We start from the raw sequence: 23286 nt of genomic DNA on the forward strand, positions 1-23286 counted from the left end.
AAGAGTTTCACAGATTTTCTTGCCTAGGATGGCCTTGAACCTGGATCCTCAGATCCTGAGTAACTAGGATTACAGGCATGAGCATTTAATCTGTGCTCCATCAAGGCTGAGACTTTTATCTTTTACAAAAAACTTTGTAACTTTCTTGCCATATCTAAAATGCTAGGTATCAGTAGTTTATCAAGCAAATAAAGTTTCCTTGATTAAAAGCACTATGATATTACAATAGTCAATCTGATAACAGAGAAAGCATCTAAGTGGGCAGCTGAGCATATGATGTAGCATATTAATTACATCAAGGATATGCTGACAAAGGATGATTTACTTCCAAATAAAAAATAAAAAAGTGCAAATTCTACCATGTTACTCAGAACAGCATGCAATTCAAAACTTATTAATTTATTTCTAGACTTTTCCATTTAATATTTTGGACTATGGTTGACTTTGGGTAATTGAAACCATAGTATAAAATTGGATAAAGGTGGACTACTGTACATGAAATCTATTTAGCAACCTATACCACTCTAAACCCACACATACTACAAACCAATCATAAGTAAGAAAAAACAATATTGCCTTCAATCAAAATTTATGGCTTCAACTGGGCATTAGTGGCTCACACCTATAATCCTAGCTACTAAAGAGACTGAGATCTCAGGATCAAAGTTCAAAGCCAGCCCGGGCAGGAACATCTGTGAGACTCTTACCTCTGATTAACCACCAGAAAACTGGAAGTGGCGCTGTGGCTCAAGTGGTAGAATGCTAGCCTTGAACTGAAGAGCTCAGGGACAGCGCCCAGACCCAGAGTTCAAGATCCATGACCAACAAAAAAAAAAAAAAAAAACAACAACAATGTATGGCTTAGAGTTCAAGTGATATATCCTGATAACACATACTTATGTGGCAAAGGAAGGGTTGAAATTTAAACCTAGACTCAGACACACATACTTTCATACACTTTCTGTGTTGTATCACTCAACCCCCCAACTCACTTGCAGGTTCCTTAAGATGCATTTCTGGTGATCACACCCTCAAGACAAGTGCTGGCCAATATCTCCTTTCTTGTTGATTGACATGTGAGTGTCAGGATTGATGTTAGTGCTCTGGTTCCCTTTGGCCGTCACTTAAGATTGTTCCTCTTGTTTTTTGTTTTTTTTTTTTCTTTTTTTTGGGTCCTGTCGTGGGGCCCGAACTCTGGGCCTGAGCGCTGTCCCTCAGCTCTTCAGCTCAAGGCTAGCGCTCTACCACTTGAGCCACAGCGCCACTTCCGGCTTTTTTCTTTTTGTTTATGTGGTGCTGAGGAATGGAACCCAGGGCCTCATGCATGCAAGGCACGCGCTCTACCACTGAGCCACCTTACCAGCCCCTGTTCCTCTTGTTTTTCTATGTCTCCTTAGGAATATGCAAGGCTCACAACACTTAGGATCACAGGGAGGGAGTTTATGGTATGTCTTTTACTATCTTCCCTTTTAGACATGCATACAACCTCCTACAGCTAGAGTAAGGGGCACTGATTCCAACTCATACTACACATTTTGAAAGTCTCTTACTCATCTCAGTGCTGGTGTTCCCCCAGCCCTGCTCAGTACATGGTGAGGTCCCTTAGCTGCCCAGAATTCACGAGGCCTGTTCAGATGTGCTTGGTTCAGTCCTAAAGGACACCAAGATTCATTAGTAAATTACACACACACACAAGAATCAAAACTCCCCAGCAACCAACAAGGCAAGTTTTGGACTGTTCTAAGGCCAAGATTAACTGGAATTAATGAACTCCTTTGCATTCAAGCATGTAGTTTATATTTACATTGGTTATTGGATTGTTTATTTTTAATCTAAGAAACATATAAAAGATAATAGGTATAAGTATTGGAAGTTGAAGTTAACTGTTAACTAATTTTTAAGGTAACCATAAATTAAAAGAAAAAAGTTCCCTTTATACAATTACCTTTAGGTAATTGTATAAACTATGCAATTTAATATAAGTTTATGAAATATCATTCTCTGGAATTTTTAGAAGATTATTGTTTATCAAAAGTTATAAAAACAAGTTTGAATTTGGCTGCTTAAAGAATTCGCTTTGGGCCTGTTTCCATATAGCAAATTACAGTTGTTTCTTCAGGAATATGAAGGGTTCCAATTTCATTGAACATTTCCTGATTTCTATTTTAGTAATCATTCAATAATTCCAACTCAGAGAGGAATTCTGCACTGGGGATAGTTTTGGTACTATTCTGTCCTTTCTTTCCATGAGCCTAGTCGATGGAGAGCAGAGATTTCCTCTGTTTATTGTAGGAAGGCTGTTTCCCATCTTCAGAGTACTTGGCTTCTTCTAATTGTGATTTCACTTCTCAGGAGTTACCATCATCTATGAGGTGGTTTTAACATCAGTATCAAAAACAGTCTCATCCTGTAGTGAGTTTTCTGCACAATAGCAATGAACAACTTTCTTTGGGGAAAATTGGTCGGTCGTGGGGCTTGAACTCTGGGTCTGGGCACTGTCCCTCAGCTCTTCAGCTCAAGGCTAGCACCTTACTACTTGAGCCATAGCACCACTTCCAGCTTTTTCCACTTATGTGGTGCTGAAGAATCGAACCCAGGGCCTCATGCATGCAAGGCAAGCACTCTACTATCACTTAGCCAACTTCCCAGCCCAAGGAACCCAGATTTTCATTACCTCCCCTGGCCACATCTTTAAAAAATTTTTTTATTGTTATTATTAAGGGGTTACCATTTCATAAGTCAGGTAGTGAGCATATTTCTTTTTTGAACAATGTCACCTCTTCCTTCACTTTACCCCAGTTTCCCTCTCCTGTCTCTGCCCACTGACCACATCTTTTAATTGTTTACTAGTAATCTGTGTTCTGCAAGAAATGAAACTGAGCAATGGCTCTGCAGAAACTTGATAATGTTTTCCCTGGAGAGCTCCTTATTGCTTAGCCTCCTAAACACTGGCCACCCCAATCTTCCTTCTCGGTGTGGGTCCTCGGCATGTGTTTTATATGTATTTGGAGGTAGGACAAAGGATGTTTTAAAGATTTAAAGAGAAAATGAGCCACCTACATTGAACTCTGTCCCGTCCCGGGTGGAAGTTATTGCCGTCCCTGCTGCTGACCCCCCCACTCACACCCCCATGTGTTCTGTCTTCTTACAGGATTGTTCTCCCCAGCTTTGCTCTGAAACGTAAAGCCCCATTGCCCACTGCAAGTCTTAATGAAAAGCAGCTCATAAGCAAGTTACGTAACCTAATTGTAATCCAGGGATCTGCTTGGTTATATTATTTAAAGAAATAGCATCCATTTTCCATGACCTGATTTAGAAAAGAAACCCAGGGGGGGAAAGAAACAAACAGTTCAACACTTGGCTTCCTGTGCTCATGCTAATCAGAAAGCTGATAAATAATTTTTTTAAAAAACAATGACTTCTAAGAACATTAAACCCAACTTAGCTCCAATTCAATCTCAAAGCAGTTAAAGCAGTTTAGAACAAATAATAAAGGATCATGAAAGATGGAGCTTATATTTACAGAAAACTTAGTCATAAGTAAGGTTATTTTCTCATCAATTAGACACATGTGGTCTGTGCAAGATGGGAAATGCTACAAAACTGAGATTTCAAGAGGCTTAAAACCTACTTAATGTATTAACTTTGGTTTTTAGTTGGAACAAGTTTATCATAGTAGCTCAAGGTGTTAATAGTAGAGAAAACAGGAGAAGGGTAATAGGATCTCTCCATACTATCTTTGCAACTGTTCTAATAGGATCTCTCCATACTATCTTTGCAACTGTTCTATAAATCTAAAACCATTCTAAAATTAAAAGTTTATTTTAAAAATCTGGTTAGGCGAACAGTTGGATACACAAATAGAAACACATTCATCCTTGTTGCCTAGTTTGTAGAAATAAAACTAGGCCTGCACAATAGGCAACTTGGTAAGTGGTATGATTGCTCTATGAATTTCAGAGGATAAAACTGGGTTAATCATCATCTTGATTCATGTTAATTTGTGTGTCATTAATCAAGAGGTTTGACTGAGCATTTGGTCTTTACATAAACCTTATTTAATTGACTCATGCTTTGTATAGCATTATAACAACATAATAATCACTCATGAACCCACCTCTCAACCTAGCTAAAAGTTCTCCATGACTTACACTGACCTATGTATTCCTCCCCTGTTCAACATTTTGCTCTCTTACATTAAAAAAAAAGTCATACCCTTGCTCTTCTTGCTGTTGTATTACCCATATGTATGGGTCTACACAATATGCTATGCTTTGTTTTTGAGCTTCTAACTGGCCTTCTGGGAATTGTCCTTCTGGTTCAACATTCTGTGGGAAAGGTTTCTCAGTAATCATAATGAATTTAGTTTCTACATCCTATAATACTCTGTAGCAGGAACATAGCACAATTTATTAAACCATTTTCATTAGCTCTTTGTATACTTTTGCTATTACAGAAGGATTGTGCTGTGAGCACTCTTACATATATGTCCTGATAGATGTGATAATTTTGCACTGAACCTGCAAATATGAGATTGAACAGTCTTTTAACTGCATAAGAACCACAGTTTGGCAGCTCACTTACAGAAATGGTAGTAAGCATGTTTGGACAAGAGAGTATAATATACATTCCTTACCACTGAAGATAAGGGAGATATGAAATACAGCCATACATCAGTATCCCACCAGTATCTACAGGAATTGGTTTCTGGATGTCCCCTTCCAGGATATAAAAGTCCAAGGTTTCAAATATCTTATATAAAATGACATAACAATTGCATTTAACTTATGTACATCTTCCCATAAACGTTTAATTATCTCTAGATTACATATACCTGTTAATACTAGCTACACAGGAGGCTGAGATCTGAGGATCAAAGTTTGAAGCTAGCCCAGGCAGGAAAGTCGCTGAGACACCAATTAACCACCAAAAAGCCAAAAGCTGAGCTGTGGCTCAAGTAGTAGAGCACCAGCCTTGAGTGAAAAAGCTAAGAGACAGTGCTCATATTCTGAGCTCAAACCCCACTACTGGCACAAAACAAATTGAGAAAAAAGGAGGAGCTGGATCTATGTACTGAAAGGTAGACACAGAGCTGAGATTGAAGACTGCCAGATCAAGGATAATTGCAGGCCTCTATAAGAAATTTCAATTTCATCCCAAATGCAGTAAGAATCCTTTCAGTGGATTTAATCGGGAGCACTACTGTTTACACAAAATAGAGAAGTACAAATGTGTGTTGACTTGAAAAACACGAAGTGTGAGAATGATGTGCTGATTTTACTTTATAAGCATGTCCTTTCTACTTCCACTCCACTTGTGGAAATACACTCATATTCTCTCCTATATGAAGCCTGTTTTTCCTTGTATGTATCAAAATTCTATCCATATAGCTTTATGCCAACTTTTTTGGCGCAAAATTTTGTAGGACTAAGAGTATCTTGTGATGGAGACAAGCATTTAAAATTAGCAGGAGTATTGCTGAGCTAAACCTGGGAAGTAGCTGGGGGTTCAATACTCAGTTGTAACTTTAGAATAAAATATCTACAATGATAGCTCAGGAATGGGGATGATAGAATATGAGGAGGAGAATTGTGATAACCAAGCTCAGGACAAGACATACTGCAGGAAATCAGAGTCTACAAATGGGAGTGTGGTAAAATGGGACCAGAAAGAAGAAAAGTGATCAGAAAGATCGAAGAAAATGTGGTGCTTTCCATCCAAACACACACCTCAATAGGTAGAGATATAGTAGGGCTTCCCTTTTGAACTTTTGTCATTTTAACATCTTATTTCCTTGCTCGCTTCCTTTGACTTTTAAAATACTCTTCAGTTTTATTATCTGATAGAGTTTCCTGCAACATTAAAAAAAAACTTACATGGAATATTTTAATTGTGAAAATCTGAGTTGAGACTAATGAGAATCAATTAACACCTCAAATATATTAAAATCCTATGTAAAATAATACAAAAAATGTGATGACAAAGTCAAGATTAAGAGAAAGAAAAGAGGGAAAAATGAGAGAAGAAAAGGGAGACTATAGATGCCAAAAACAAGGTAAACTCAAGTCAAAGCAGTAAATTCCAGTTAGGCTACAGTAACGTGGAAAGGTCAGATCTGAATCTATGAAACTGCAGTGCAAAGTTAGAGATTTGTCAAACACATTTGGGAAAAAAATACATGGCTATAGACTTGAGAAAGGCAAAGAGCTGCAACTGGGACTCCTGCTTAATTAAGTATGCTTAACATTTGTTACATCCATGACAAAAGCACTTTACAAAGTTATCCCAGTGGCTCACAAATGTAGTAAAATTGCTTTGTACCTGATAAGGACTGGATAAAGTCTCCAAGGTGTACGTAGGAGAGGGGGGGCGGGGGAAGAGAGACAGAGACAGAGAGACTGTGTGAGTGTGTGTGTGTGTGTGTGTGTGTGTGTGTGTGTAAGGGGTCTTTAGATCCAATATGAAAGCAATCCAGGCACTGGTGGCTCATGCTTGTAATCCTAGCTACTCAGGAAGCTGAGACCTAAGGATCAAGGTTCAAAGCCTACCTGGGCACAAAAGTCCGTCAAACTCTTATCTCCAATAAACCACCAGAAAACCACAAGTGGAGCTTTGGCTCAAAGTGATAGAACACAAGTTTGAGCAAAAAAGCTCAGGGGCAGTGCCCAGGCCCCAAGTTCAAGCTCCACAACCAACCCTCAAAAAAGCAAAGTCCATATTTTAGTGCACTTAAGGTACATTAATCCCCAAATTAGCATAGGACCCATAAAATTTCTTAAGCTTTGGCAGGAAAAAATATAAAACATCAAAATAGAGTGACCTCCACCATGCAGGGGTCTAAAATGAAGGAAAACACCATCTTTACCTCATCTTCCAAAACTTGCAATATACAAAAAGAATTAGAAATGAACCAGTTTGAGAAAGAGTTCACATACACAACAATGGAAATAGTTTGTGTTCTAAGAACTAGCTACAACAGCATACAGAGAGACTACTAGATATTTAGGTTAAAATCGTTAGGGAGTTGATACCAAACACACGATTCATAAAAGGAAAATCTTATTTCTTGGATCTCACAAAAATTTAAAACTTCTAGCTGAGAGAATAGTTTAGCAGCAGAACATGTACTTAGCATGCATGAGGCCCAGCATTCAATCCTTAGCATTCAAGAAAAAAAAAAATTCAGCTTCTGTTCTGCAATGTCTATAAATATGGTTAAAAATTAAGGCTAGTGTTCTACCACTTGAGCCTCAGCACAACTTCTGGCTTTTTCTGAATAGTTTATTGGAGATAAGAATCTATGGACTTTCCTGCCTGGGCTAGCTTTGATTGTGATCCTCAGATCTCAGCCTCCTGAGTAGCTAGGATTACAGGCAAGACAATCTTTTTCTTTTGTTTTGATCATTCATATATTTGATATTATTGTTGACAAGTTATTTTGTATTTTCTCTTTACTCTTTTCCTGTCATCTGTGGTCTTGATTGCTCAGTCTTTTTTTTCTTCTTTGTTAGTAGGAAGTTATATAATTCTATATCTATATTTTAGAAAGGTTTTTGTTATTGTCAGTAATTAACCTGTACAGTAGCCTTAACAATACTTAAAAGTTAATCAAGAATTATATCCTCTTCACAAATGATAAAAAGTCCTTTTATTCTTTCAATTCAGAAATCCTATTGCTTACTTGACATGTTATAAAAACATGTAATAAAAACAAAAACAAAAGAAAAAGATTCTATTAAGAGCCATTAGTTCTTAGGTTGGAATTAAAAATAACTAAATCTTGTATTTGTCTGAAAACAAGACAGATGCAAAGTACAAGAAAAATATACATGAAAAATTCATACATGTTAATACTATAATACAGAGTAAATGTTTAAAGCATTAGTGATAATACTGCTAAAGGATAATTCTTTTTTTTTGTTCAGTGCTGCTTCACCATCTTAAACAATGTGTGGTGTATAATAGATGCTCAATAAGTGAAAGTTAAGACATGAGAAGATACAGACCTAACAGCATAGCCTTAAAATACTTAAGAGAATATTCTGAAAAAAAATCTAAGGAAAATTTAATAAATTCATAATCACACTGGAATATTTTTTCATGGGAACTAGAGATAAAATAGTTGAAAATTCAGTTGCTGCTTATAACTGACTTAATAAATTCAAGCCATTGGTTATACATAGAATCATATGTCCAATAATTACAAAACAAGTCATCTTTCAAGATCATTTATTATGTATGTACATATTGACTCTGTGCTACACCAAAAATGAAGTCTAAAAAAATAGAAATACATAGGCCATATTTTCTGAGCATAGTGTGATGAAGTACTAAATAAATAAAATATTTTTAATATTTGGAAATCTTTCCTTTTTTTTCTTTTTTTTTTGTCAGTCATGGGGCTTGAACTCTGGGCCTGGGCACTGTCCCTCAGCTTTTCAGCTCAAGGCAGTGCTCTACCACTTGAGCCACAGCACCATTTCCTGCTTTTTCTGCTTATATGGTGCTGAGGAATCTAATCCAAGGCCTCTTGCATGCAAAGTAAACACTCTACCACTGAGCCACCTTTCCAGCCCGATGTCAGTTTAAACTTTAGAAAATAACAGGAAGTAGAAAGAAAAATAAAGATGAAAGCAGAAATTAATTACATGAAAAATACTGCAATGAGGTTACCCCTTTGACGGGACTAAGAAAGTACAACATTTTATTTACTTTTGGGTACTTTTATGTTTTAATAATTTTAAAATATTTCAAAATTATTGATTTGAAGATTTGATTAAAATGGTAGGCGACTCTGGTTAAGTTGATTGGAGAAAAAAGAAAGAAGGATGAAGGAAGGAGTGACAGAAAAGGAGGGAGAAATGGAAGAAGAAAGGAAGGGAAAAAATGAACAACGAGGCACAAATAATTAATACTGACAATGAGATGAAGAGTTAAGTATGATTATAATAAAAATATTGTGACCAAGTTAGTATCAATAAATATGAAGAAAACTGACATGGATTTTAACATGTATTTAAAAATTTAACATGAAAAGAAGTAGAAAATATGCTAACCTTACAACTAGAAAAGAATGGAATAATAGTTAAATCTACTTACAGGAGGAACATGAAGTTTGTATGACTTTACAGGCAAGTTCATGCCCAGAAAATGAACTAAAAAATGGAAAGTTCATTTTATGAGCTAGTATATCCTTGATACTTAAACCAGACAAGGACTATGTGAAAGGAAAATATTAATCAATCTTAGTTAAAAACATAAATGTAAGAAAATCCTAAATAAAATAGCAACTCAAGCCCAAGGATGTGTTTTTTTAATCATACAAATAGAATAGTTAATTACCATAAGAAAAATTCTGCTATTTCATTTGAAAACATTAATAAATTAAAGGAAAAAAAAAACATGTGACTATCTCAGAGGATACAGGAAAAGCATTCAATAAAATGTAATAACCATTCATGATTTTAAAAAGCATAGAATTCTTAGCTAACTGGAAATAGGAGACTTTCCTAACCTGAAAAACAAGATCTACCAAAACCTATAGCAAACATATTCAATAGTGAAATGTTAGCTGGGCGCAAATGGCTCACACTTGTAATCCTAGCTACTCAGGAGGCTGAGATCTGAGGATCATGGTTCAAAGCCAGCACGGTCAGGAAAAGCCATGAAACTCTTATTTCCAAGCAACCACCAGAAAACTGGAAGTAGAGCTGTAGCTCAAGTGGTAGAGCTGAATAGCTGAGGGACAGCACTCAGGCCCAGTGTTCAAGCCCTATAACCAACAACAGTGAAAAAAATAGTGAAATATTGAAAATATTTTTATTTTTTATTTTTATTTTTGTTGGTCATGGGGCTTGAACTCTGGGCCTGGGCGCTGTCCCTCAGCTCTTCAGCTCAAGGCGAGCGCTCTACCACTTGAGCTACAGCGCCACTTCCGGTTTTCTGGTGGTTTTATTGGAGATAGGAGTCTCACAGTCTTTCCTGCCCGGGCTGGCTTTGAACCGCGATCCTCAGATCTCAGCCTCCTGAGTAGCTAGGATTACAGGCGTGAGCCACCAGCGCCCGGCTGAAAATATTTTTAAATTCAGGGGAGAAGGAATGACTGTTACTTCCTTTTCAATTCAACATTATGCTGAAGGCCCTATGGAAGGAACTAATACGTGTAAGAACTGGTAAGTGTAAGAATATAGAAACAAAAACTATCATAGCAGATTAATAGTAATTGTTTTAAATTCCCAGTCATATAATCATAACACCTCTGCCATACCTGAGTCTCTTTCTGCTCTCTCTTTGAATTGTCCTTTGTCTCTCAGAATGTCTAGACATTTTTTGTTTCCATAATACAATGTTTTAGAAATATTATATACTAGATAACAAAGGTTGATGAAATTAGGCCTTTACCATGAGGTTTGATATGTATTTGGTTAAATGTTAAGATGTATTTACTGTTTGCTGTTGTTAGAGATACTTAAGAAACTAAAATTTCCTCTAATGTCCTCTGCCTCTCTATTGTTTTTAGGTTTCCCTAATGTATGTTTTCTTAAGTAATGTCTGAGGCACACAATTCTTTCAGTTATATTCCCTGGTGTGAGAAGGGTGGAAAGGAGGGGGAGGGGTCGTAACTCATGTAGTGGTAAGTTCTACAACTCTCTCCCCACAGAGAGAGGAAGGGGCCTATTAGACAGATGATTAAGTCTCAGGCTCTCAGTGAGCCCATTGCTAAACAAGCATTTCCTGGATTGGTTTTGTGCAACCTGTTCCCCTCTTTAGAGAAGAAAGAAAGGAAGATACAGCTAGAGCTGGATGTTTTCCTTTCCTACCCTTCCCTTAGGTTAATCAATGTTTGATAAAACACTAGTCAGGCTCTGGCAAAAAGTTTCTTTTGAGAATAGGCCTTGTTGGGAAGAAGAGAATGTTCTGGGCATATTTCAAAATGATGATTTTCTACTGTCCTGCCATGAAGGAGATTCCTTATGTAGAAAGATCTAAGGTAATTTATTATTAGAAATAATAAGAGAGTTCTATTTGATTTCTATATATAATATAAATATACAAAATTCAATAGCATAGAAATATAACCAAGAACAACCAAGTAAAAAATATAGGTACTATATATAGGTACTATTACCGGTAAATACAAAGAATATTGAGATAAATTATTTAAATCAGTGGAGATAAATACCACACGCATGGAAAGGATACTTCAAAATCACAAAGCATCAAAAGGGAAATAGTAAGATAGCATACATATTAATATAGTAAACATTTAAATGACTATTATGAAGACATACAGCCTTAATAAGACAATCCACGTTGATCAGGTTATGGAAAAACATGATCTCTCCTATACTGCTGTTAGATGTCTAAAAGAACATAACTTCTCTGAAAGTAATTTAATATTATATGGTTAAACTGCAATCCAGGTATGACATAATTCTAGTAACTCTAGCCTTCAGGAGGCTGAGACAGGAATACTGAAGACTGTGTTTTGGATTTAGCTCAGTGGTACAGTGCTTGCCTAGCATACGTGGCCTTGGGTTTGAGCCTCAGCATGACAAAGAAAAAAAAGTAGTCATACACCTCATAGGTTCCAACAGATTCACAGTACATGGGGTTTTTGTTTTGTTTTGTTTTGTTTTTTTTGCTTGCCCTTCCAAATGCAAAAGAAATCGGAGTAAAAGAGCTAGTACTTCAGTAGAAATAAAGGCTGTGGTAATAAACTGTTTTGGTTATTACTATATTATTTACTTCTGGGTACTTGAGACAAAATAATAATAATAATTTAATTTCACTTAGTGTGATAAGTGAAGTAAGAAAAAGTACTAAATTTTATTCAAGCTCAGGACATGTGTGTGTGTGTGTGTGTGTGTGTGTGTGTGTGTGTGTGTACATGTACGTGTGCATGTGCATGCTTGCTGGTCCTGGGGTTTGAACTCAGCCCTAACCACTTTTCCTGTGCTTTTGTGCTCAAGACTAGCACTCTACTACTTGGCTAAAGCCCCACTTTCAGCTTTTTGGTGTTTCATTGGCGATAAGAGTCTCATGAAGGCCAGCACTGATGGCTCAAACCTGTAATCCTAGCTAGGATACTGAGATCTAAGGATCGCAGTTCAATGCTAGCCAGACAGGAAAGTCTGTGAGAGTATCTTCAATTAACAACAAAAATTGCTGGAAGTGGAGCTGGGGTGCAAGTGGTAGAGCTCTAGTTTTGAGTACAAAACTCAAGGACAATGCCCCAGGACCAGGAAAAAAAAAAGTCTCATGGTCTTTCCTGCCTGGGCTAGCCTCAAACCTCGATCTTCAGATCTCCTAAATAGCTAGGATTGTAGGAGTGAACTACTGGTGTCCAGCTACAACATGTCTTTTTAATATTCATATTATGTTAATGAAATGGAAAATGTACATACTCAAACACTTCACACTAAGGCCTGATGTTCTCCTAGTTTTTCAGGAAATATCATTTTTACTTGAAGGGAAAACCAAACTAGGGTAAATCCAATTTGGGAATCTGACAGGCATTTTCTCAAAACCATGAACAAACTGAGCCTTACCACTTCAAGGAAAGAAACTGACTACCTCTGTTGCCAAAGATATATGTTGAGCTTCCAAACCAAAACTAGAATTTCATAAAAATTGTGTCCACCACTATAAACTTCATTATTTAAAAAAAAAGCTTTCATGAGCCAGGGGTCCTTGGCTCACGCCTGTAATCCTAGCTACTCAGGAGGCTGAGATCTGAAGATTGAGGTTCAAAGTCTACCCTGAGATGAAGGTCAGTAAGACTCTTATTTCCAATAAACCACTCAGAAAACCGGAAGTGGTGCTGTGGCTCAAGTGGTAGAGCGCTGGCCTTGAGCTGAAGAGCTGAGGGACAGTGCCCAGGCCCAGAGTTCAAGCCCCATGACCAACCAAAATCAACAACAACAACAAAAAAACTTTTTATGATTAAATCATTGCTGACATAAATAAATGTGCACTTTGTTATCGCATAATGAAATCTGTCAACATTTGTTAAGACATGCATAATTTCAGTGAACTATTTTCCAAATGACCAAGAAAGAAAGACCATTGAGATAATTTCAGATTTCACATTGTAAGAAACTAAGTTTTATAAACTATTACTTGCCAGGTGCTGGTGGCTCATACCTGTACTAGCTACTCTAATCAGAAGGTTGATATCTGAGAATGAAGTTCAAAGCCAGCCCAGGCAGTAACATCCATGAGACTCTTATCTCTAATAAATTACTAAGAAAGCCAGAAGTGGAGTTGTGGCTCAAGAGATAAAGCACTAGTCTTGAGCAAAAGAAGCTCAAGGACAGTTTCCAGGCCCTGAGTTCAAGTTCCAGGAATAGCAAAAAAAAAAAAAGGAACTATAACTGATTAACTTTGCTTAAGACTGGGTTTCTTCAATGTAATACAGGCCAGTCCCAAACATCAGATCCTCCTGCTCAATGTCCTCGACTCATTTCATGTCTTTGATAAAGAATATCCAAAATTAATCTGATGTTATTATACTACTTCTCCCTTTTACAACTACATATCCGTGTGAGACCTGTGCTTCTTCATATACTTCAATCAGAGATAACGTATTATGAAAGATCATATGCAGAAGCAGATATGAGGATCAGCTGTTTTCATTAAGGCAACCATTCAAATGACTGACAAAAAAATGGAAAGTAATGCCCTTAATATTTTTCATTAAGTACATGATAGTTATGTTAAAATGGAATGGATTTACTGTTCTTTTGCAATGAATTAAAAATAAGTAATTTTAAAGTTCTCAGTTTTAATTTGAAAACCATGCATAACAATCAATACAATCTATATAAACAAAAGCTACTTGGAGTCCTCAATAATGTAACCGTTGAAAAAGGATCCCTAGAGCAATACTTTAAGAATTATGGAGATAAATCTCTTGACTATACCCCCAAGAGACATTTTCAACCTATTCATTGCATCAATGTTGGCAATTCCATTCAAATAATTTCCCCCCAAATGTCTTGATATAGTCATGTAATAACATGTCTTCTGAAGTTAAAATGAATTTGCTAGATTAGCTTATATTAATGTGGTTGATTCTGAAACATGTTGAGAGAAATAAAAACACGTAAAAGGAGAGGGACAGAATGATACCATTTAATATACATTTCAAAAAAGAGAAGAGGATATTATTATTTATGGGCATAACCATATATAGTAAGAATGTATACCTTTGGTGTGAATACCCAAAAGATCCACATCAAGCCCAGGATGGGAGTGGGGATTGGGACTAAGGAAGGAGATATACATGTAAGCTATTTAGAAAAAGTCGTGAAGGAAAAACTGATCTAGAGCCATAGGTATTGTTCTGTACATTTAATATATTCCAGTATTGCAATATGCATTTTGTAATGTCTGTATATTTGTTCCGAGTTAGTGAAGAAAAATTCAACTGGTTGGATCCCAGTGAAATGCATTTTCTCCATGCAGGGCTGGAGTGACCAGCTGCCATGTTTGTTGCCAGCTGTTCATTGACCCTAATAAATGACATGGGCTGGGTGGAAGGTAATATCTTTAGTGCCTACAAAGCTCTTGATCCTGGGTTCTCAGTCATGGCTGCAAAGGAAATTCTGCCTCAGATTTTTTTTTTTTTAACAGAACTCCTGCAGCTGTCAGGCAGGGCAACAAGCCAGAATACCCAGAGAACAACTTCAACAGGCATCAGCATAGTTCCCACTCAGTGCAGGACTCCCAATACAAAGTATCCTCTTCCTTTTCCTCTTCCTTTTGAAGCCAGAGAGAAGCCTTTGATTTGTGTAGTGATGTATCATGTAGCCTGTTGGGTATAGCTGGGCTCAGGGCACAGAGCTGGGAAATGCCCAATTCCCTCAGTACTCCATGAGCCCTCTGAACACCAGTGGATAATTTCAGGGCACAAATGAGGTTGTGGTTTTGCCTTTAAATCTATACATTCTCTCCAGAAGCTCTTTAGTTTGCTGGCATTCTTACTGAGAATACCCTGGGCAATCATTTTCAGACTTCATGGCCTTTGATAATGAGGAAAGAGCTTGATATTCTGGTTTTGTTTCTGTTTGAGGAGTGTATGCCCAAAGGAATTGTATGTGTCCCAGATTCAACACAGCTGTTAATTAGAGCTGAGAACACTTGGTTGACCCCTATGTGGCTAATTGCTAGAATTGAGAAGTGTCTCTAAGGGCTTCATATGATAACAACTGAAAATTGTACTGCGCCTCACCTAACGCTTCTGGATCCAGTTCAGAATGAGAAGCAATCGGCTCCCTGCGGCTCCTGGCACGGGAGAGACAGCTATGTGCTGAAGGAGCAGTATTAAGGATTCTCTTCAGTGATTAAAACACCCACATTTCACTTTGGATGTGTGGCTTGAGGCAGTGTACTCGGAAGGGCTGGTGGGAGAGCTCAGAACTGCACAGCCTAGCATGTGTGGCCTACTTCAGGGGGCTTCCTCTACTCCCTAACAGTGCAGCTTGATATCAGCACCACTTCCAGGCTGTTTCTGTGCAATGAAGTGTGGTTAACTCTTGTCAGGTTACTCTCCTGCTTCTGAGGGGCTGTGTGATGCAAGCACTGTTTTCCCCACCTAACAATAACAACAATAGCTTGCTCTTAAAATGAGTACAGTTTATAGAAATCAGCTAGGCCCTCTCCTGCCTAATTACCTCCCTGTCCCATCTACTCTGTGGGCAGAAAGCACAGTGGAAATCACTAACGTCAAAAAGATAAAGTGAGGGGCTGGGAATGTGGATTAAAGGTAAAGTGCTTGCCTAGCATGCATGAAGCCCTGGATTCAATTCCTCACTACCACATAAACAGAAAAAGCCAGAAGTGGTGCTGTGGCCCAAGTGGTAGAATTCTTGCTTTGAGCAAAAGGAGCTCAGGGATAGTGCCTAGGCCCTGAGTTCAAGCCTCAGGACTGGTTAAAAGAAAGGTAAAGTGAGGACTGGGTCTAGATCGAAAAGCAGATGAATAATAGAGATATAAGAATTAAAAATCTGAAAGTCAGAAAGACTGATAAAGATAATGGCCTGGGAAACAAGAATGGGGAGAGGTGGAGGCGTGTAGGATGGAAGAGAATGGATAAGACCCAAACAGAGCAGAAAAAGAGGTGGCTCCTCCTCCTTTCTTTCCAGATCCTGGGGAGAAGGAAAAGCAAGCAGCAGAGTTGACAGTGAGTGTTTTGGCCTTCTCAGCCAAGAGACCAAGAGCATACCCTAGATAATGCTTGGGCTGACTCCACTCCCTCAGCCTGGCCCAAAGAGAATGGCTTTGAGCCAATATGTAAGGAGAGACTCATGATCCTTTTTCCAGAAAGTTACAGCAATAGAAAAGCAACCCAGAGTCAGCCATATCCAGGGCCAGGTCATGAGAGATACCCAAAGAGACTCAGAGGAAAAACAATCAATTTCACTGTCTTCTAGATTCTACCTTGGCTGTCTAGGGTACCCTGCTCCAGGGACAGCCTGGGACTCTGTGGATCTTGAGTCTTTAATTGGACCTTTCACTTCTCCTTCTAACAGATACTTTTCACCAACAAATGTGCACAGATCCTCCATGAGTGCTTAGGTTATGTTGAACAAGAATAAGGGAAATGCAGACAGGAAGGATGGCTGCAATCTGCAGGCAAAGTACTAGACAAGAAAATACTGTTGCACAATACACAACACAGAAGGGCATCAAGTTGTTAGGAAAATTATACAGTGTATGCTCAGTCTGTACAGAGCGGAAGCAGAGCAATGAGAGCTCAGTCAGTGAGACTTCATTCAAGCCTGGGATTTGAGAAGTGCTTAGATAAACTGAAAAGGCTGATTTCATTTGATTGGGGATTTCATATTAAAAAGGATGAAAAGTCACAGTCTTCCATCATTGCAAATTTCCCTGAAGCCTTTTATGTTAAGATATTTCATACAAGTTTTATTATTCTCCAGAGCCCTCTCCACCCCACCAATGGTGCTGGGGATGGAACCAGGGCCTCGCACACTACAAGTAAGCACTCTACTGCTAGCTACATCCCCAGGGCACTCACGGGCTTTAAAGAAATAATTTTTATTCTCTAAATTGGGAAAATAGCATAAATTTAATATATTCTAGGCTTCCCTTATTACACTTGAGAAAACTGAATCCAGACTGTTCAGCTGACCAACACAGGCCTAGATAGTCAACTAGACATGGATTACAACTCAGGCCCTATTCTCTAGTGAAATTGTCACAAACTGTATAAATGCAGTTTGGATATGGAATTATTGGGTTTTTTTGCACTGATGGGGATTCAACCCATGTATGAAATTATTATTTCCTATAATAGATATCTACACTTAAAAAGAACAGTTTTCATGTTCTACTTTCTTATAATAAAATATATAAACACTGAATACAGATAAAGCAGAAAGTTAAAAATCTTCCACAATCCCAGCACCCAGCTTGCAGACTGTTGGATGATTTTTGAAAATCATTGGGGGTAAATACGATGGAGGCACCTCGTACATACATAAGAAAATTGAGCAATAAAAATTATTTAAACCCATCAAAATTGTTTAAAAAGAGGGGAATGCTGAGTGCCAGTGGCTCATGCCTGTAATGCTAGCTGTTAAGCAGGAAAGTGAATGTGACTCTTATTTCCAGTTAACCACCAAAAAGCCAAAGTGGAACTGTGGCTCAAGTATATCAGCTTTGAGTGAAAAAGCTAAGGGGCAGCACCCAAGCCCTGAGTTCAAACCTTAGTAAAAGCACATACATGCACACAAAATAAATAAATACACTTTTTAAAAGGGGGGGGACAAAGAGTAATGGTACAAATTTGGCCAAAGTACATTACTTACATGCATAGATGTATCCCAACCACTTTGTACAATTTCTTTTTGTTCTGGTACCATGGCTTAAAGTCAGAAACTTCAGCTCTCACTGGCTTTTTCCACTCACAGTTAGTGCTCTACCACTTGAGCAACACTATCAGTCTGGCATTTTGCTTAAATGGAGGGTGGAATCTTGCAGGCTTTTTGCCCAGGCTGGTTTTGAACCACTCAGTTTCCTGAGTAGTTAGAATTACAGTTGTGAGCCACAAGCGCCAATTAATATATGCCAAAAAAAAGGCTTTAAAAAAAAAGAAAATCATTAAACATCTATATGATTTTCATTTGTTTCCTACATACAAGTGGATTAATTTCAGGAGTAAATGCCTTTAGTTCCAGTTAAGGAGCAGTATTTTAGGCATGATAATGCAGAGCCTAAAATTTGGAGGCTGAAGAGTAGCATCAAGCCTCCTTCAGTCAGTGTTAGCTGTGTGATCTTCTGTAAGTCAGTTAACTTCCCTAGGCCTTGATTTCTCATTTGCAAAATGACAGGAGTTGGGGGTGGGCATTCCAGTGATCCACTTCAGATGCCTGTTCTGAGTCTGAACTTCAAAAATCAAGTGTTGTAAACTTGGAACAGTTAATTAAAACAAAACAGTATCTGATGTTTTTAAAGGAATGTAACAGCATGTTAAAATAGGTCTCTTCCTTTCTTGATGTTTTGGCTGAGGCTCCAAAGCTGAGAGAGAACAATAGGTTGAAGTCTCCTTCCCTGCCCCCACTTCTGCATCCTAGAGTGTCTAGGCAGGACTTGTAGAGTGGCCTACAGCTGTTATTGCCATGATTAGACCTGCACTCATCTCCAGGCTTTCCAAGAGAAGGTTAAGACAAGGGACCCAGAGGCTGTCCTTTGACTTCACTGGAAAACCTATCTTCAGTAAAAGGCTGGTTGGAGGCATATCAGCCAGCAGAGCAAAGCCAGTGGGTCCTAGCAGGAACCAGCTACACTTGCAGAAACAGTAGGGAGGTGTGTGCCAGGTGGATATGAGAAAGAGTTGGATTTGAGTTAACTTGTAGATCCTATCTAAGAGGGCCTTCTAGATGATCCAACATAGCAAACACTATGTGAAATGGTCTGCTGGAATCCTAAAGGGGAAAATTTTAAGAGCCTAGTTAAAGTAGGCATTGTTCCGGCAAGGGAATGCTAAAGAAGGATCTCCATACAAACACTCAAAGCATTCCACTAGAGGAATACCCATGAGATCCACTGTTCACCAAGGGCACTGTGGTCACAACTGTAAAAGCCATGCAAGTCCTGGCCTCTTGTTCTCTGACCTCCAGCTCCTGGGCCGAGACAGTGCAAGAGGAGGCGAAACAGATAGAAAGACATGACGTAGCCCCTTCCTTTACAATAGTTGTTTTTTTTTAAGTCTGTGTATCGTTCCCAATAAAGGGAGAATGTTCCTTTCAGTAAGAAATTAAAGTTTTGAGCTTGGCACTGGTAGCTCATGCCTAGCTACTCATGAAGCTGAGATCTAAGAATCTGTGTTCCAGGGTAGAGAAATCCTTCAGACTCTGCTCTCCAACTAACCAACAAAAAGCCAGAAGTAGAGGTGAGGCTCAAGTAGTAGAGCACAGCCATGATTAGAAAAGCTGAATGATGGCTGGGAAGGTGGCTCAGTGGTAGAGCCCTTGCCTTGCATGCCTGAGGCCCTGGGTTCAATTCCCCAGCACCACATAAGCAAAAAGAAAAAAAAGCCAGAAGTGGCGCTGTGGCTCAAGTGGTAGAGCGCTAGCCTTGAGCTGAAGAGCTGAGGGACAGCGCCCAGGCCCAGAGTTCAGGCCCCACGACCAGACCCCCTCCCCCCCCCCGCAAAAAAAAGCTGAATGAGAGTGTGTGGCCTGGAGTTCAAGCCCAGTACCAGTTCAGGCCACAGAACTGGCAGAAGGTGGGGGGCAGGGAGGGAAGGCAAGGGAGGAAGGGAAAGAGGGACAAATTAAAGGTGGTGTTGTTGATGTATGTTTGTTTTGTTTTTGCCAGTCCTGGGGCTTGAACTGAGGGCCTGGGCTTTCCTGTTCAAAGCTAGCACTCTACCACTTGAGCCACAGCTCCATTTCTGGCTTTTTCTGTTTATGTGGTACTGAGAGATTGAACCTAGGGCTTCAGGCGTGCTTGGCAAGCACTCTCCCACTAAGCTACATTCCCAGCCTCCAAATTAAAGTTTTTTTTTTTTTTTTTTTTTTTTTTGTGTGGGGCTTGAACTCTGGGCCTGGGCACTGTCCCTCAGCTTTTCAGCTCAAGGCGAGCGCTCTACCACTTGAGCTACAGCGCCACTTCCGGTTTTATAGGAGTCTCACGGTCTTTCCTGCCCGGGCTGGCTTTGAACCGTGATCCTCAGATCTCAGCCTCCTGAGTAGCTAGGATTACAGGCGTGAGCCACCGGCGCCCGGCTCAAATTAAAGTTTTGATATTAGATTGGGTTAAACTTTTCGTCGTTGTTGCCACTACCAGGACCTGTCAATCTTACTCAGCTTTTCTTATCCATAGCTGGTGCTCTACCTCTTGAACCACACCTCTAGTCCAGCTATTTTGTTTATTAATTGGAGATAAGAATTTTTCAAACTTTTCTGCCCTGGCCAGCTTGGAACCACGATCCTCAAATTTCAGCCTCCTAAGTAGCTAGTATTACACAAATGGAGTGGGCCACCAGCTCCTTGGACTGAACTTTTTAATACCTGAAGGTAACCAGAAAACTACCAATAGGAATGACAAATTTGAGATGGCAATTTTAAGGGATAGTCATAAGAACTGGACAAGTCTCAAGTCTACTTCGTTGGATGCATTTTGGAGGAATATTTTGATGAGTTGGGGGAGGACTGATTGCAAAGGGAAATGATACAGGAGGCTATAGTCTAAAAATTAGATAGTAAGACAATGGAGGCTAAGGCTATCTCCTAAGTAAATTAGGCAGGAGTTTTACTAAGTGGTTAGATGGGGAATGGTCATATGATGAATGACTCACATGAGCTTCTAAAGTTTCTAGCCTGAGAAGTTGGAAGATGGTGACTCCATGGATTGCAATGTCATTTGTACAGCTAAATGTGATCACACACTTAGGTCAACAATGCTGCATTTTTGGAACTCTTACTTGAGTTCCTTCTGAGCCAACTTATGAGTCATATAAAAGAATCAATCCCATTACTTTTCATTTCTCCTTTCTTTTTTTATTCAGACCATCATTTATCAAGCTTTTGTTAAGAGTTCCTTATGTGCTGTCTGCTGTGCCAGTTGCAGAGAAAAATCATCAGGACTCAGGGTCCATTCTCAAGGAGCTCATGCTATCCACTTTACCCATTCTTGGTAAATCAGCATGGCCCTGATTTTGGTGGCCTTTACCCCATTTACTCCTTATGCTGATGTTCTTCATGTAAAAAGAACAGAGCATTGTGTAACTTGAGTAGTCACCATCTTAAGTATATGTATTGTTCATGCTGTTTTATGTACTGTAGGTAAGGCTTTTATGATAACATGATCCAGAAATTTGATCTCTGTCCAAATTTGTACTTTCTAAATGTAAGCAGATCCTCAAAGTCAGGCTGAAAATTATTTGCAAAAATGTGCCCAGACAGGCCCATATTTATGTGTTCTGTTTCTTTCTCACTCTTTCTAAAACACACACACACACACACAAAACACAACACAGAGTTGTTGATACCATTCAGATTTAGCTGGTTCAAATAATCATATGTACTTCGTACTCAGAATATCAAAGGTTTGGGCTAAGTATCACAAAGGTTACAACAGTTAGAAACATGCTTCTTTCTTTTGAGAAACCCACAACTTACTAGGAGAAATAGATGCATTTAAAAGGCATATGTGATGTGAAAGTATATAAAGTTATATAAAAGGATAAGCAAATTAACAAGGGAGTTGCAATCCAAAATAATCCACTATATATATTTTTTGTTTTGTTTTTGCTTTTTTGTCAGTTGTAGGGCTTGAACTCTGGGCCTGGGTGCTGTCCTTCAGCTCTTCAACTCAAGGCTTGTGCTCTACCACTTGACCCACAGTGCCACTTCTGGTTTTCTGGTAATTTATTGGAGATAAGAGTTTCACAGACTTTCCTGCCCAGGCTAACTTTGAACCATAACCCTCAGATCTCAGCCCCCTGAGTAGCTAGGATTACAGGCATGAGCCACCAGCACCTGTCTTCCCGTCCTCAGATCTCAGACCCTGAGTAGCTAGGATTACAGGCATGAGCCACCAGCATCTGTCTTCCTGTTCTTTAATTTATTCAATAAATAGTCTTTTTAGCACCTACTATGTGGTAGGTTCTGAGGACAGGCAACTTTTATTTAAATTAGGAACATTACCAATAAACAAGAAAATAGCTGACACTGGAGACCAAGAAATGAAAGAAAACCAAGATGACGGGATAAATCATCAGATAGTTCTTTAGTGTGGGTGGTCAGAGAGTTTCTGTAAGAAAGTGATAAATCTAAAAAGAACCTAAAAGCCAGACACTGGTAGCTCATGCCTGTAATCCTAGCTACTCAGGAGGCTGAGATATGAGGATTACAGTTTGAAGTCCATGAGACTCTTATCTCCAATTAACCACCAGAAAAACCAAAGTGGTGCTGTGGCTCAAAAGTGGTATAGCACTAACTTTGGGCCACCCAGATCCTGACAAAAATCAAAAATAAAAAGAACCAGCCGGGCGCCGGTGGCTCATGCCTGCAATCCTAGCTACTCAGGAGGCTGAGATATGAGGATCACAGTTCAAAGCCAGCCTGGGCAGGAAAGTCTGTGAGACTCTTATCTCCAATAAACCACTAGAAAACCGGAAGTGGCGTTGTGGCCCAAGCAGTAGAGCGCTCGACTTGAACTGAAGAGCTGAGGGACAGCGCCCAAGCCCAGAGTTCAAGCCCCAGGACCGACCAAAAAAAAAAAAAACCTAAACAACAGGAAACCTAAACTACCCTGAGAAGGAAAATCAGAAGGACAATCTCAACCAAAAGATGCTAAGGTTCCAAGCAAGAATATGTTGAATGTATTGGAAAATCCAAAAGGAGGCTATATGAGCAAGGGGAGGAGAATGGGATGAGGTAGTGTTGGAGAAGAGGGCAACAACCAGATAAACTAGAGCTAGGCTTTAAAATACATATAAAATTCAGCTTTTCCTTAAGTACAGAATGTAAAACATATAATATGTACACATTCTTCCAAACATGTTCCAAATATTGTCAGAACTGCTAAAATCAATGCCTTCATTGGAAGAATAGCATTCATTTGAATTAAGCTTAAAAATTGCCAGTTGCTAGTGGCTCATACCTGTAATGTTACTCAGGAGGCTGAAATCTGAGGGTGCTGGCTCAAAGTTAGCCTGAGCAGAAAAATCCATGAGACTCTTATCTCCAATTAACCAACCAAAAGGCAGAAATGGAGCTGTGGCTCAATTGGTAGAGTACCTACCTAGAGTGA

The 23286-nt window shown here is 39.0% G+C and overlaps 1 pseudogene; it reads right to left on the reverse strand.

The window, feature by feature from the left end:
- LOC105983595 overlaps positions 1–16571 on the reverse strand; it is a 31645-nt pseudogene extending 15074 nt beyond the window's left edge.
- Between the last annotated feature and the right edge of the window lie 6715 nt (positions 16572–23286).

Source organism: Dipodomys ordii, unplaced genomic scaffold (assembly GCF_000151885.1).
Source record: "Dipodomys ordii isolate 6190 unplaced genomic scaffold, Dord_2.0 Scaffold20, whole genome shotgun sequence".
In the NCBI taxonomy this organism is placed as follows: domain Eukaryota; kingdom Metazoa; phylum Chordata; class Mammalia; order Rodentia; family Heteromyidae; genus Dipodomys; species Dipodomys ordii.